This window comes from Trachypithecus francoisi, unplaced genomic scaffold (assembly GCF_009764315.1).
Source record: "Trachypithecus francoisi isolate TF-2019V2 unplaced genomic scaffold, Tfra_2.0 Lachesis_group12, whole genome shotgun sequence".
NCBI classification, from domain to species: domain Eukaryota; kingdom Metazoa; phylum Chordata; class Mammalia; order Primates; family Cercopithecidae; genus Trachypithecus; species Trachypithecus francoisi.
The window spans coordinates 19,427,400-19,440,219 of record NW_022681457.1 but is presented as its reverse complement, the minus strand read 5'-3'; the positions used below and the strand labels follow the sequence as shown (position 1 = coordinate 19,440,219).

The following is a 12,820-nucleotide window of genomic DNA, read 5'->3' as shown; positions in this document are numbered from 1 at the left end:
CACCTCACACCATGTGTCAAGCACGTCAGCTTCCTTTAGGTTTCTAAAGCGTGCCAAGCTCCTTCTAAGACCAGGGTGTTTACCTTTGTGAATCCTTCTGCAATATTCTCTCCTGGTGATTCAGGAGGTTGGCATTTTCTCATCTTTGTGGGATCAATTTAAGATGTCATTTCCTTAAAGAGGCCTCCCCCAACCTCCCTACCTAAAATGAGCACATACCATATCTCCCCCTGTCCGCGGTGGCAAATCCATGCAGGTCTGCAGCCATCTCAATTCTTGCATCCTTAGAAGAAAGAATTTGATTGAGTGACAGAGAGCAGAAGGAGAGACAGAGGCAAACTGTAGAGCAGGAGTGAATGTTTACTAAAAAGCTTTAGAGCAGGAACAAAAGGAAGGAATGTCCACTTGGAAGAGGCCCAAGTGGGCAACGTGAAGAAAATGTGCAGGGTCTGACCTTTTGACCTGGAGTCTTACACGTTGGCATACTTCCGGGGTCAGGTGTCCCTTCTCCCCTAATTCTTCCCTCATGGTTGGCTGTCCACAGGCGCAGTGGCCTGCTAGTGCTTGGGAGAGCATGCACAGTGTGTTTACTGAGTTGTATGCATGCTCAATTGAGGTGTTCTTCCCTCCCCTGCAGGATGCCCCTAGGAGGCCGTATACAAGTTAAAACGCTGCCATTTTGCCTGTTAGTGCTCAGGTGTCAGCCCTCATATCCAACTCCTGAGATCTTATCAGGAAGGTACTGATCACCAGTTCCAGGTTTTTCCTATCTATAGAGAGCCTGCCTTTCCTTGGTACTGGCTGCAACCAATTATTATTTTAGAGAGACCGTTAACAACCTCCTAACCATCACCTGATGGTGATCTGACATTCCTGGTGGTGGTGGGAGCCTTTCCTGCCCTGTTTATGTCTGACTAGCTACTTGCTATGACACCCCTGCCACCCCATTATTCTTTATTTTAGCATGCTGTTTATTTCCTTGTTACAGCATTTCCTGATCTTAATTATTTTATTTCCTTATATGTTTGTTTGTCTCTTGCTGGCCTTTCTTGATAAACTGTATGCTTCCTGAGGGCAGGGACTAGGGCTGCCTCGTTCCTCACTGTATTCTGAGTGCCAGGCACAGAGAATTCCAGTGAAAAGTACACAGTACACTGACAATTGATTGAGTTGCCTCTGGAATATCTAGAACAAAAAATACACCATTTGATTTTGGCTTATGCTCTAAATGTTGTTTGCTAACTTACATGATTTCTGTATTTTCTCCCCTGTAATACCCCCTCAAAGACTGGAGAGATGGTGTGTATGTGTGTGGCTGTTGTCCAACCTGTCGTTTCCAGACTACAGATCTACTATGCCTCCAGTCCCCTAACTCCAGCACATTTTTTTCATTTTTTCACTCAAACCTCTAAGACCCTCCAGAGTCCGTAGGAAGCACCCGTCACCCTGGTCTTAATCACCACTTGCTCCTCCTACTCGCCCATAGGCTCCATGCCACTCTTCCTGCTTTCTATCTCTTCTTTCTTGTATTCTGTGTTTCCTCTTGTTTCTTCTTCACTTGTCGGCCTTCTTATGAGAAGAAAGCCCACCACTTTGAATGATCATCAGCCAGTCAGAACATTCCTCTACTCTAGTGATTTCTTCCCACCCCCCTCAATTTGCTGTACCATCTGCGAATCTGAGGAGCTTGTAGAAAATTTCCTGTGTGCAAGCTCACCCACATAGACTGTGATTCACTAGGTTGGGGTGGAGCCAGCACTTCATTAATGTATAAAGTTCCCCAGGGAACTCCAATATGCAGCCAGTCTAAGAACCAAATCTATGTGAAGAGTGCCTCATACTCACTGGGCCTTTGGGCTCTTCTTAGAGGCCTGTCCATAGCTTCCCTGCATAAAGATCCTGAGCTGTTCTGGGAGCATGCAGGGCAGAAGGCTGGTCCCTTGATAGCCACCAAGACTTTGCTGTAGTCAGGCTTAGTGACATATTCCCAGGCTTGTTACACTGTTGTCTTGTTCATAAAAAATATGTTTTAGCCTTCTAGATATCTAGTTTTGCAAATCAGTGTCAGGTATGGAAAGAATCCTGTCACTTGAACAGCATATTCAATAATTTTAAAGGTCAAGACCTGTGTGGAAATTAGCTTTCAGCTATCGAAACACACTGACTTATACATACATAACAGAAAATATGGTCCTATGGCACACTGGATATTTATGCATATATAAATAGCCTGTTAGATATACTGATAAGCAATATCTCAAGTACTCACTGATGATCATGTCCAGCATAGTAGGAAAACAGTGAAAGTGAAGAAACAGGTTTCATTTTAAGGACACTGCAGTAATAGCTCTTGATTATAGAGTGCCTACTTTATGACAGGCACTATGCTGCAGGTTATGCTCAAATACTCATCACAACCCAGAAAAGTAGGAAACACAAGCTCGTGAAAGGAAGGAAACTCACCCAGGATAATACAGTAAAATGTGCTGGTGGCAGGATTCCATGCCAGACATTCTGAACTCAGGCACCGCCAGCTCTCCATCACACACTCCTTACCATCAATGACACCAGTGTGCAATGAGCATGCTCCCTGTGAATGGGCACCTAGGAACAGGGCTACCCACCTAGGAACAGGGCTGCCCACAGAGGAGGGTAGGAGAATCTGTCCCCAGAACCCTTGCCCACACTAAATATTATTTATGTTTTAATGAGTATTACTAATTTGACAAGTAAAATATGATTCACATATTGATTTAATTTACATATTTTTTTCAGATGTTGATGCAGATTAATATTCTCATTTGTACACTATCTGATTTAAGTCTATTCTATTGGTGATAAAACACCAGGACAGGCTTGTTTCTTTGAACAATTAAAGTAAGAAAGGGGGAAAGAATAATAAGCTTTTGAGCACTGATTTTATATTTATCTATCAATTAGTCATCAAGGTAGAGAAGAACAAATTCTTAGTCATCCTCACCAAAAGATTGTAAAGTACATTTTGTTTCTTTTTTCAATTGGCCAAAAATTGTGTCTTCTAACCGTTTGGTGTCTAGCAGTAAAACTGAAGTCACTAGCAAAATGTCTGTTTTGATAAATTGGGAACAAAAAGACCAAAACTAATGACTTCCACAATGGTAGGTGCCCTGGGAAATACAATATAGAATAGTGGAATCGAGGGCTTGTTTACTATGATTCTGTATATCCATCTGATGGGGAGTATAAATAGGTTTCTTTACACAAAGGGACCCAGGGAATGGTGAATCGGGGAATAATTGACTTGTCTCGGTATGTTTGTGAATGTGCATTTTTATCTGATGGCAAATATGCTGTTGGCCTTTGAGTCAGTCACCCACCATAAAATTTCCTCAGCCTCATATGAACCAAGATAGTGTGCCCATCCCCCCATCAAAGAAAACATTTCAAATTAGCATTAATCATCCAATGTCGTGGTCGGGGCCCTACGGTGAAAGCCACCTACTGCAGCTGAATGCCATTCAGCAGGCAAGAAGTGATTTGCAATATAATTTAAATGAAGAGTTGGTTTCTTTTCCTATTTAGAACACACCAGTATGGAAAACTGATTGTCAGACCTTCTGGTGATGTGCATCAACTTGGCTATTCACTCAGAAAATGAAGTTTCCTGAGACACCCGCACATTTAATTTATTTTTTTCCCTATGAAGTTAACTTCAGCTTGTTAAATACAATGACTATCCAAACCACAGAAAAACCAACACCATTAATTTTAATGCCTATAATGTAATGGAAGGAGATTATATTCATTTGGGATTTTTCTCCTTTTAATAGAATGTTTACTTGCCCCTCTCCTTATGAGTTAATTATTATCTTCTCTCCATAATGCTCTGCTTGTATCTGAGCAGCAAACAGAGTCTGTTAATGTCTTGAGTTTATAGATTACTGGTGATTCTATCATTTTGCAATGTCGATCACTAAAGCATCAATAGCTTGCTAGTATGGTAAGTGAATATGTGACTGATAGGAATGCAACTACTTCCTTACATAACTCTCCTGTCTATTTTTATAAAACATTTACTTTTAGCACAGTGTCTTTTCTATGCGTTGACTGGCATATTGAAGGGCTTTTCAGTAAATTATACAGTAGTGAGTTAAGAATTGGTGAATTCTGTTATCATTCGGGTATTTATGTTTAATTCATCAGTTTATTCATTTAATAGACACTTAGTGAGTACCTGGCTTATTTCAGTAGTGTGCTGAGTATTAGGGATTAAGACATAGTCCCCATGTTCAGGGAGCCCACAGTTCTGAGCAGGAATTGCCATAAGGAATTGCAGCATAGGCTCAATGAGATGAGTGGTACAAAAAATCTGGGTATAAAGGGTAATAGAGGGTGCAATGGAAGAAGCTTTTCCTGGAAAGAAGACTACCAAAGAAGGCTTTGCAGATACTGGAGCTGATCTTGAAGTTCCAGACCTTGAGTTCTTCAAGTTGGCAGTAAAATGATTTGTGAGGGTGGGAGGAGGCAGTAAAGGCAGAGGGAACAGCATATGAAAGGTAGTGATTAAAAAAAAAAAAGAAAACAAAGTAGTGATGAACACCTATTGAAAATCTTCTGTATGTTTTTAAGTAATAAAAGCTGACATTTTCTAAACTTACCATTTGTCAACCACTGTTTCAAATTCTGACATCTGCAAACTCAAGCCTCACTCTGACACTTTGAAGTAGGTATTATCAGCACTCCTTTTTACAAATTAAAATACATGCCTGGAGAGTTTCAGTAACTTGCCAAATGTCACACAGCTGGTAGGATCAGGAAAAAGACTAGAACTCAGGTTCTTTAAGTCCAAAGTCTACAAGTTTAAATATTACACTAATATTTCAGTGTAATATGGCATCTTTGCTCTTTAGATCCCTTACTCCAGCTGTGCAGAGAAGACATGCAAATAGTGGCTGCCATTCATGACAGTGTCTAAGAGGGGATAACAGCAGCAGCTATGACTTACAGAGAGTGTTAGATATGAAATGTTAAATGAGATATGAAGTATACGAAGGGCTTAGAACAGTGCCTGGTACATGGCAAATAATTTGTTAACTGCTAGGGTTATGATGATTAATGTGTTAAGGGTAGTAGAATATGCCAGGTGCAGTGGCTCATGCCTGTAACCCCAGCACTTTGGGAGGCTGAGGCAGGTGGATCACAAGGTCAGGAGTTTGAGACCAGCCTGGCCAACATGGCGAAACCCAGTCTCTACTAAAAGCACAAAAATTAGCTGGGCGTGGGGGCGTGCACCTGTAATCCCAGGTACTCCAGAGGCTGAGGCAGGAGAATTGCTTGAATCGGGGAGGTGGAGGTTGCAGTGAGCTGAGATGATACCACTGAGAAAGTTGGAGTTGGTAGCATTTGATGTAGACCTGGACTCCTTAATCGATTATTTCAGCAAGAGAAAGCAGAATGCAGAGATGAAAGCTGACTGGAAAATTCCATTATGTTTAAGAACAGTAAAGAAACTAATTTGATTAAAGCAGAGGTCTTTAAAGAGAAGTAGAAAGACTAAGATTAAATAGGAGGGTAGAAATTGCTTATAATTAATTATATTTGTTGAGTGATTGGTACTGTTTATATTTTGGTTTTAGTCGTCATAACATTTTCCTGGGATTATAGACTCATTTTTTCCTTTTGAAGAAAATGAGGCTCAGATAATTGATGTAATATTTCTCAGGTCATCCAGCAATAGTAGTTAAACTTGGACTTGAACTCAGACCTGTGTTAAAGTGCCATGTGCTTTTGACCACACCATACTTTCATTTTGCAGCTCTGATCTTTCTAACACATCATCAATATTTATAGAATAATTTTTCTAGTGAAAGGGGTAGAAAAAAAGTAAGAACATATTTTGTTAATGTTTCCTTCTTAGGGTTCTGCTTATCAATCACTATAGCCCAACATTTCCCCAGTTAATAGCCTGTGTCTGCTTTCATTAAAATAGAAAGAACTGGTCTCTCTGTTTGATTTCCTGTACACACATATACCCCTCAGGTTTCTTATTTGTGTGTGTCTGTTATAACATATACCATCAATAATAAGCCATTGCCTGAAATGAGACCTAACAGTTAAGAGTATGACCTTTGAATGACGGCAGGGTGCCAGGGCTAGATTCCTGGCTCTGCCCTTCATAGCTGTGGTCATAAGCAACTTTTCTACATTCTCTATACTCCTATTTCTTTATCTGTTTAATGACAGTTATAATAGTACCTACATTATTGGTTTGCTGTTATGAATAAGTGGATTAGTACATATAAAAACTAAAACTATGCTTAAAATGCTGTGATAATTCATTTAATATTAGCATCGTTGTGGCTTATAATCTAACATCTATTGAGATGAAGATCTGTGATTAGCTCTGTCCTTGATCTGTTTGTGTTTCTATAAAGGCATGTCTGAGACTGGGTAATTTATAAAGAGAAGAGGTTTATTTGACTCACAGTTCTGCAGGCTATACAGAAGGCATGGTGCCAACATCTGCTTCTGAGGAGGGACTCTGATTGCTTCCCCTCATGGTGGAAGGGGAAAGGGAGCCTGCATGTGCAAAGATCACACAGCTAGAGAGGAAACAAGAGATAGAGGGGAGGGAGGTGCCACGCTCCTTTTAACAACCAGCTCTCATAGGAACTAACAGAGCAGGAACTCACTCATTACTGTGAGGATGGCACCATGCTCTTCATGAGGGATCTACCACGTGACCCAAACCTCCAGCCTCCATTAGGCCTCACCTCCAACACCGGGTATCAAATTTCAACATGAGGTTTGGGGGACAAACATCCAAACTATAGCAGTGAGGATATGGAAAAGGCATTCCTTCATACATTTGCTGAAGAACATGTAAAATTGTACAAACTTTGTGAATGGTAATTTGACAATATCTATCAAAATTTAAAATACACATTTTCTTTATCCAATAATTCTGCTTTAAGGTATTTATCCTACAGATAAATTCATCCAAGTGAAAAATATACAATTTATACCTTTTGAATTTTAGACTGTGTACGTATAACCTAGTCCAACATTTTAAAATAAAGATGAATGAGCATGTTTGCTTTTATTTATGTCCTTCCCATAACCTAGCACAGTGCTAGGCTCAGAGACCCTGACAAGTTCCCTTTTGTTTAGCCCAGCACACGTCCTGTGGCTCTCTGTGCCCCATGACCACCTACCCTACATGTACCATGCACACTTTCAAATCATACGCTTCATCCTGAACCATTCACTTCAAACCCCATTGTGATGACCATTGTACTTTATCCTCTTTCTCCTTTGGTTTGCCTTCAAACTTGACATCACTTTTTCATTGCAGCTATTTCCTTGGCTTCTCTCCATGACGATTCCTGACTTGTGGCCCTGGCAGTCTTGGGAAGACATCATCCAGCTTCTTCAATCCAGACCCTGGGCCCCTCCTTTCCCCAGGATTGTCCCCACCCAGCCTGGACACATTGACTGAACTGTTTTCTAGGACACTGGTGAGTAAAATGCTTGGCTACTTCATGAAAACAGTTCCAATCATCCCCTCCCAATACCATCTCCTCCACTTTTGAGCGTGATTTTGTTTCTTTCAAAAGTGGCTCCAATACTCTTCCTTTCTGGAACTGCCTCTCCTGTAGTGAATACTCCAAGGTTCATTATTTGTTTAATCACTGACTTATTCAATGAGGTGGTAGCCAGCAGAATCTGAGAACTGAAAGGTGCATGCCTTTGTCCCCCTCCTGTGTGGTTCCATTCAGGGTTACTTGTCTCTGACTTAGATTGGAGACTAAATGGATTAGAATAAAACCAATTTAAGGGAAAAAAGAAATGTTCACAGAAACAGAAATAGAGAGTCCTGCTATCTTGGCTGCCTAAGATCTGCAGGCCTCACCAAGGAATTTAAAAAGTAATGTTTCTTATCATAAGTGACAGAAATATGCTGCTTTCTGCATCAATAGATATGAAGATTAAAGGGTCTGACCGTATTAAACAATTTTGCACAGCACCAGGCACTCCGGGCTGTGCTCTCTGCCTTATTACCCTTCATCGTGCGGCTATTTCAGGCCCAATTTAAGAATACAATGCTGTCTGGCTTTGCAAATTGACATCCTTTAATTTAAACTGTCTTGTGGGAGAATTAAGAAATTATGGAACAATTATTCGCCCTCAGTTGAAAGCTGGATGACATCCTGAGATTCTTGTACATTAGCCATTTGAATTGATTAAGTCACGTAATTGAATTACACCTTTGCTCCCATAATATCTTGTGGCACATATGTTGGTGGTTCTTGTTGGGAAATGCTTCCATAAAAATAGGAGAGGGGTTGGTATTAGAGATTGACCTGGATATCAAAGAAAACCTCAGAGCAGAGTGGGCTGACACTCTGAGATTCTGTGAGGGAGGTTGATTAACAGAGCAAGTGTTCTATTTGGAGTTGCAATGGAAGTTCACAGATCAAAACTGTATGCATGATACAGTGTACCTCCTTCCTTAATCTCTCTTTGCATTGTCCTTGAACATTCGGCTTCAGTGGCTGGCATTCATTCTGAAAGCTTTTTCTAACATCTCCCATGGACAAAAAAACTGAGTTTTGGTGTACCTTCCTTTATCTTACATGGTTTTCCAAATATGCTTCCATTAGAGTAGCTACCACAATGCTGACAGGTTTCTTTCACCAGGCGATGAGGCTGGAAACCACGTCCAGCTTACCTAGGTTAGTAATAGCGCTCAATAGGTGTTTGCTGAGTGAGGTTTTATTAGTAAGTCTCCATGGTTTTGTCTCCGTTTCCTTTTGTTTCATGGTGTGAAAGGAGGTAGAATCTGTTAGTAATTTTGTTAGCATCATTCTTAAGTAGGAGTTTTTTCACTACTTGTGTTATTAGACAATTTCATAGAGGGTTTATTAAAGGCCAACTCTATCTGCTTAACACCTATGAGGCGCCTATTATGTACAAAAGCTAGGCTAGATGCTGAGGGGAAACATTAGCCAAAACATACTTCCTTTTCTTTAGAGGAGCTGAAAATCCAGTGGGGGAATTGAAGAGGTCTGTGCAAGAAATAGCTCTGGTGACTGAGCAAGCACGTAGGAGGCTGTTCCATGGTCTAGGACTCTGAGAAGGGGCCATGGTACATTCCATTTCATTCCTCTCTGAAGTTCGTACTGTCGTTGGTCTGCCCTGTGCCCCCTCCCACATCGTCCATTTTGAAATCCAGCAGAGAGGAAAACTCTTAGACTAATGTCCTGTGGACAGGCTGGATGTGTGCCTTTCATTTAAAAACTCCTCTAAAGGAGTGAGGTTTTAAAGCACTGTTTCCCCTCACCCCGCCCCCACACTGACTTCCAACTCTCTGTCACACTGTGCAGCATTCTGGATCTTCCTATTCTTTGTCTGTTCTGTGTGGCACAGGAATCTCTCTTTTTAAAGGCTCTTTACGTTTTCTTTACCTTTATCAAAGAACGTTCTCTCTTTTTAAAGGCTCTTTACGTTTTCTTTACCTTTATCAAAGAACGTTCAAAGCTTTAAAACCCAACCACAGCTATCTTCCTGAATATTTCTGTGGGGAAGGGATTAATCAAGCCTGTCAAACACTGAGCTGTAAAACCTTTAATATTTCTAAAAGGTTTAAAGCCAGCATATTTATCACATGCATCATTGAGAATAATCTTTCCTTTTATAGAACAAATTAAATGTTCACTGTAAAATATTGTGGTGATGAGCACAGTGGGTGAAAGATGCATGCAGGGGCCCGATGTGATATTGCAATGGAGATTCTGGTTAAATCTTTCCCTGACATCACCCTGCTAGAAACCACCCATCATCCCCCACACGTCTATTGATATGAATGCTTTATACTGTGGAATCCTAGAATCTTGGTGCTCAAAGGGAAAGGGGCTAGTATTTGTTGAGTGCCTGCTATGTCATGCATTGTATCTGCATGCTTTCAATGGGCTTCCACATTTTAATTTTCTAAACAATCCTTTATAATAGGTACTGGCATATCTGATTTATAGATAAGGAAACTCAGATTCCAAAAGTGAAGGAATTCTCTCAAGATCACATAAATATTTATTTGCAAATCTGGGACATGACCCTATGCCCGGCTAATTCTTTCCTTCTGTTTATGTGGCAAATGCCTAGCAAATGTTTAGCAGAAGGTAGGTGCCCACTAAAGAGCTGCTAAAGTTATTATGACTGTTAGCATCAAAGTCTCTGGAGATTTTTATTGAAAGATCATTACTCTATAGACAGAGAGACAGTGAATATTGTTGTGCCTGATTCTGGGAATCTGAGATGTCTAACCCAGCAGTAGTGGTAGTGTTCCTTAGGGTAGGGAGACTCACTTGGGACTTTTGATTACTATAACTAATACAAACACTGTATTTTGTTGTTTATAAAGTGCATTCATGTGCACAGTCTAATTTAATCTACTCAACAGCTTAGTGAAGTAAAGTCAGCACTACTGCCATTTTACAGGTAGGGAAACTGAGGTACAAAGACATGATAAATCATACCCAGGTCATTCAGCTAGAAGCAACTTGTGCTCCAACTCCATTCTTCTTATTCCAAAGCCACCATCTTTCTGCTAATACTTTAAAACCATTTAGTTATTATTCCTAAGAATTCAACAAGTAAAACAAAGAGGTTTTTATGTTTTGAAATTTTATTGATATCAAATGTATAAAATTTCAAAAGAGCACTTTAACGACTGTTTTGATACTGGATTTCAATTTAATACATTGATTTGAAGTCTTTTGCAAACGCCATTCTTTTAAAATATCTGAAAGAGTTATATGGTGCTTTGTAAGTATCCATATATAAAAAGTTTTTCAGCTTTGTTCAGTTATAATTGGCAAAAAAATATAAAGTTTTCAAGCTTGCAAGGACTTTAGAGACTGATGACTCTTGTTTTTCGATTAGATAACTGAGGTATAGACATTGAAAGCAGTGTGACAGAAGCCCAGGCAAAATACTGGGATAACAGAGAACAAAGATACATTCATTCAGATAGGGATGGGTGGTATGAAACCATGGAAGGCTTCACTGAGGAGGTGACTCTTGATGGTGTCTTGAAAGGAGGAGGATTTTAGTAGGGGGAGAAGAGTCAACAAGTGAAGCTAGAACAGAAGAAAAGAATGGCCGTGTATGAAAATGATAACATGATGGTTCTATGGGTGGGGGCCCTTCATGGAAGCTCAAGTTTGTTGTTTCAATATAATTAGTTGTATAATTGCATTCCCAGACTGCTGCATAGGGCTGCACACACATGTAATTAGACCCCCTACCAGCCAGACGGTGTCTTCTGCACACCTCCACTTTAGACCTCCAGTTTTGTAGCAGAGCAGGCAACCAAAAGAGAGGTCCTGGGGCTCGGAATATTTGCAGTTCCAAACTCACCTCTTCTATGAGCATACCTCTCTGTGTTTGCCAAATGTACTAGGTGGGGAAAACAGACAAAAGACTTAGAAGAAGGAACAGCTTTCTCTTCCTAGGTTACTATGAAGACAACAGGCCCATTTCTGGAACTGTTGGGTGGGCGAGATGTTTCACCAGTTTACATTTAGCAAACTGTAATTAGCGTCAGCAGGAGAAGAGAAATGACTGTGTTGGGAAACTCCACTTTCCTCTGCGCAACAGCCTCTGTTCGGAAGGGCTGTTCCCTGCATTTGGGCTTCTGTGATGGGGAAGCAGTGTACAGCTGCCTTATATAGTTGCAATGGGCTTGTTCTGGGCATGAAGCTCTTAACTGCAGCAGGGGACAGAGGCCAATGGATGACCTCTTCGAATGGCAGAGTGAATCTTGCTTAGGTGTCACCCAGGTGGAGTCACTGGGCTCTTGTAAGGTTTCATTCATTCCATAAATATACATAAGCCCACACCCACATAAACCCTACTGTGTGCTGAAAACTAGGCTTGATTTTTAGGAGCTACAGATCCCCACAGGCCTCTGTGAAAGGGCATGCTGGCCAACAGCAGATTAGTGGCTAGATACACAAAGTGCCATCTGAGGCTTCTTAGTTTGGGGACCATTGAGTAAATCAGACACTCACTGTATTCGTTAGGATGAGTAGTGCTAGCTGCCTTAACCAACAACATAATTTTAAAAAGTTCATTATGATACTTAATACAACCATTCAGAAAGCTAGATTTTCCCATGTTATCTGTGTCACCATCATCTTCAACATGTGGCCTCTAAGGTCTCTGAAGATGGGGAAACAGAGAGGAAGATCATACTTGGGAGATGTTCAGGGACCATTTCTGGAAATGGCAGACAGCCCTTCCACCCATATTCCATTGGCCAGAATTCAGTTATATGGCCCAATTTAATTGTTAGGGGAATGTAAATGTAGCTTAGCTATGTGCCCAGGACAAAAATGACATAGATGAAGAGATGTCTGTACTCCCATGCTTATTGTGGCACTGTTCACTATAGCCAAGACAGAATCAACGTAAGTGTTCATCAACAGATGAATGGATAAAAAAATGAGATATAGATACAAAATGGAATAATATTCCACCATAAAAAAGAACAAAATCCTGTCATTCACAGGAAAATGAATAAGCCTGGAGGACATTATATTAAATGAAATAATCCAGGCACAGGAAGACAAACATCACATGTTCTCACTTGTATGTGGGGGCTAAAAAAGCTTACTTTATAGAAGTAGGGAGTAGAACTTTGGTTACTAGAGGCAGGGAAGGATGGAGGGAGGAGGGAATAGTGAATGTGGTTAATGAATACAATTAACTGAATTTGGTTAAATTACAGCTAGATAGGGAAAAAAGTTCTAGTGTTCTACAGCACTGTAGGGTAGCTATA

At 40.5% G+C, this 12,820-nt stretch overlaps 1 protein-coding gene across 1 annotated transcript in view; it reads left to right on the top strand.

Annotated features, from left to right (window-relative positions):
* Nucleotides 1-12,820, top strand: part of DAB1 (DAB adaptor protein 1) — a 1,271,953-nt gene that overhangs the window by 361,018 nt on the left and 898,115 nt on the right. The window contains exon 3 of the mRNA XM_033225047.1: nucleotides 7,334-7,496. The gene's annotated coding sequence lies outside the window, so the exon portion shown is untranslated. The remainder of the gene's footprint in view (nucleotides 1-7,333; nucleotides 7,497-12,820) is intronic.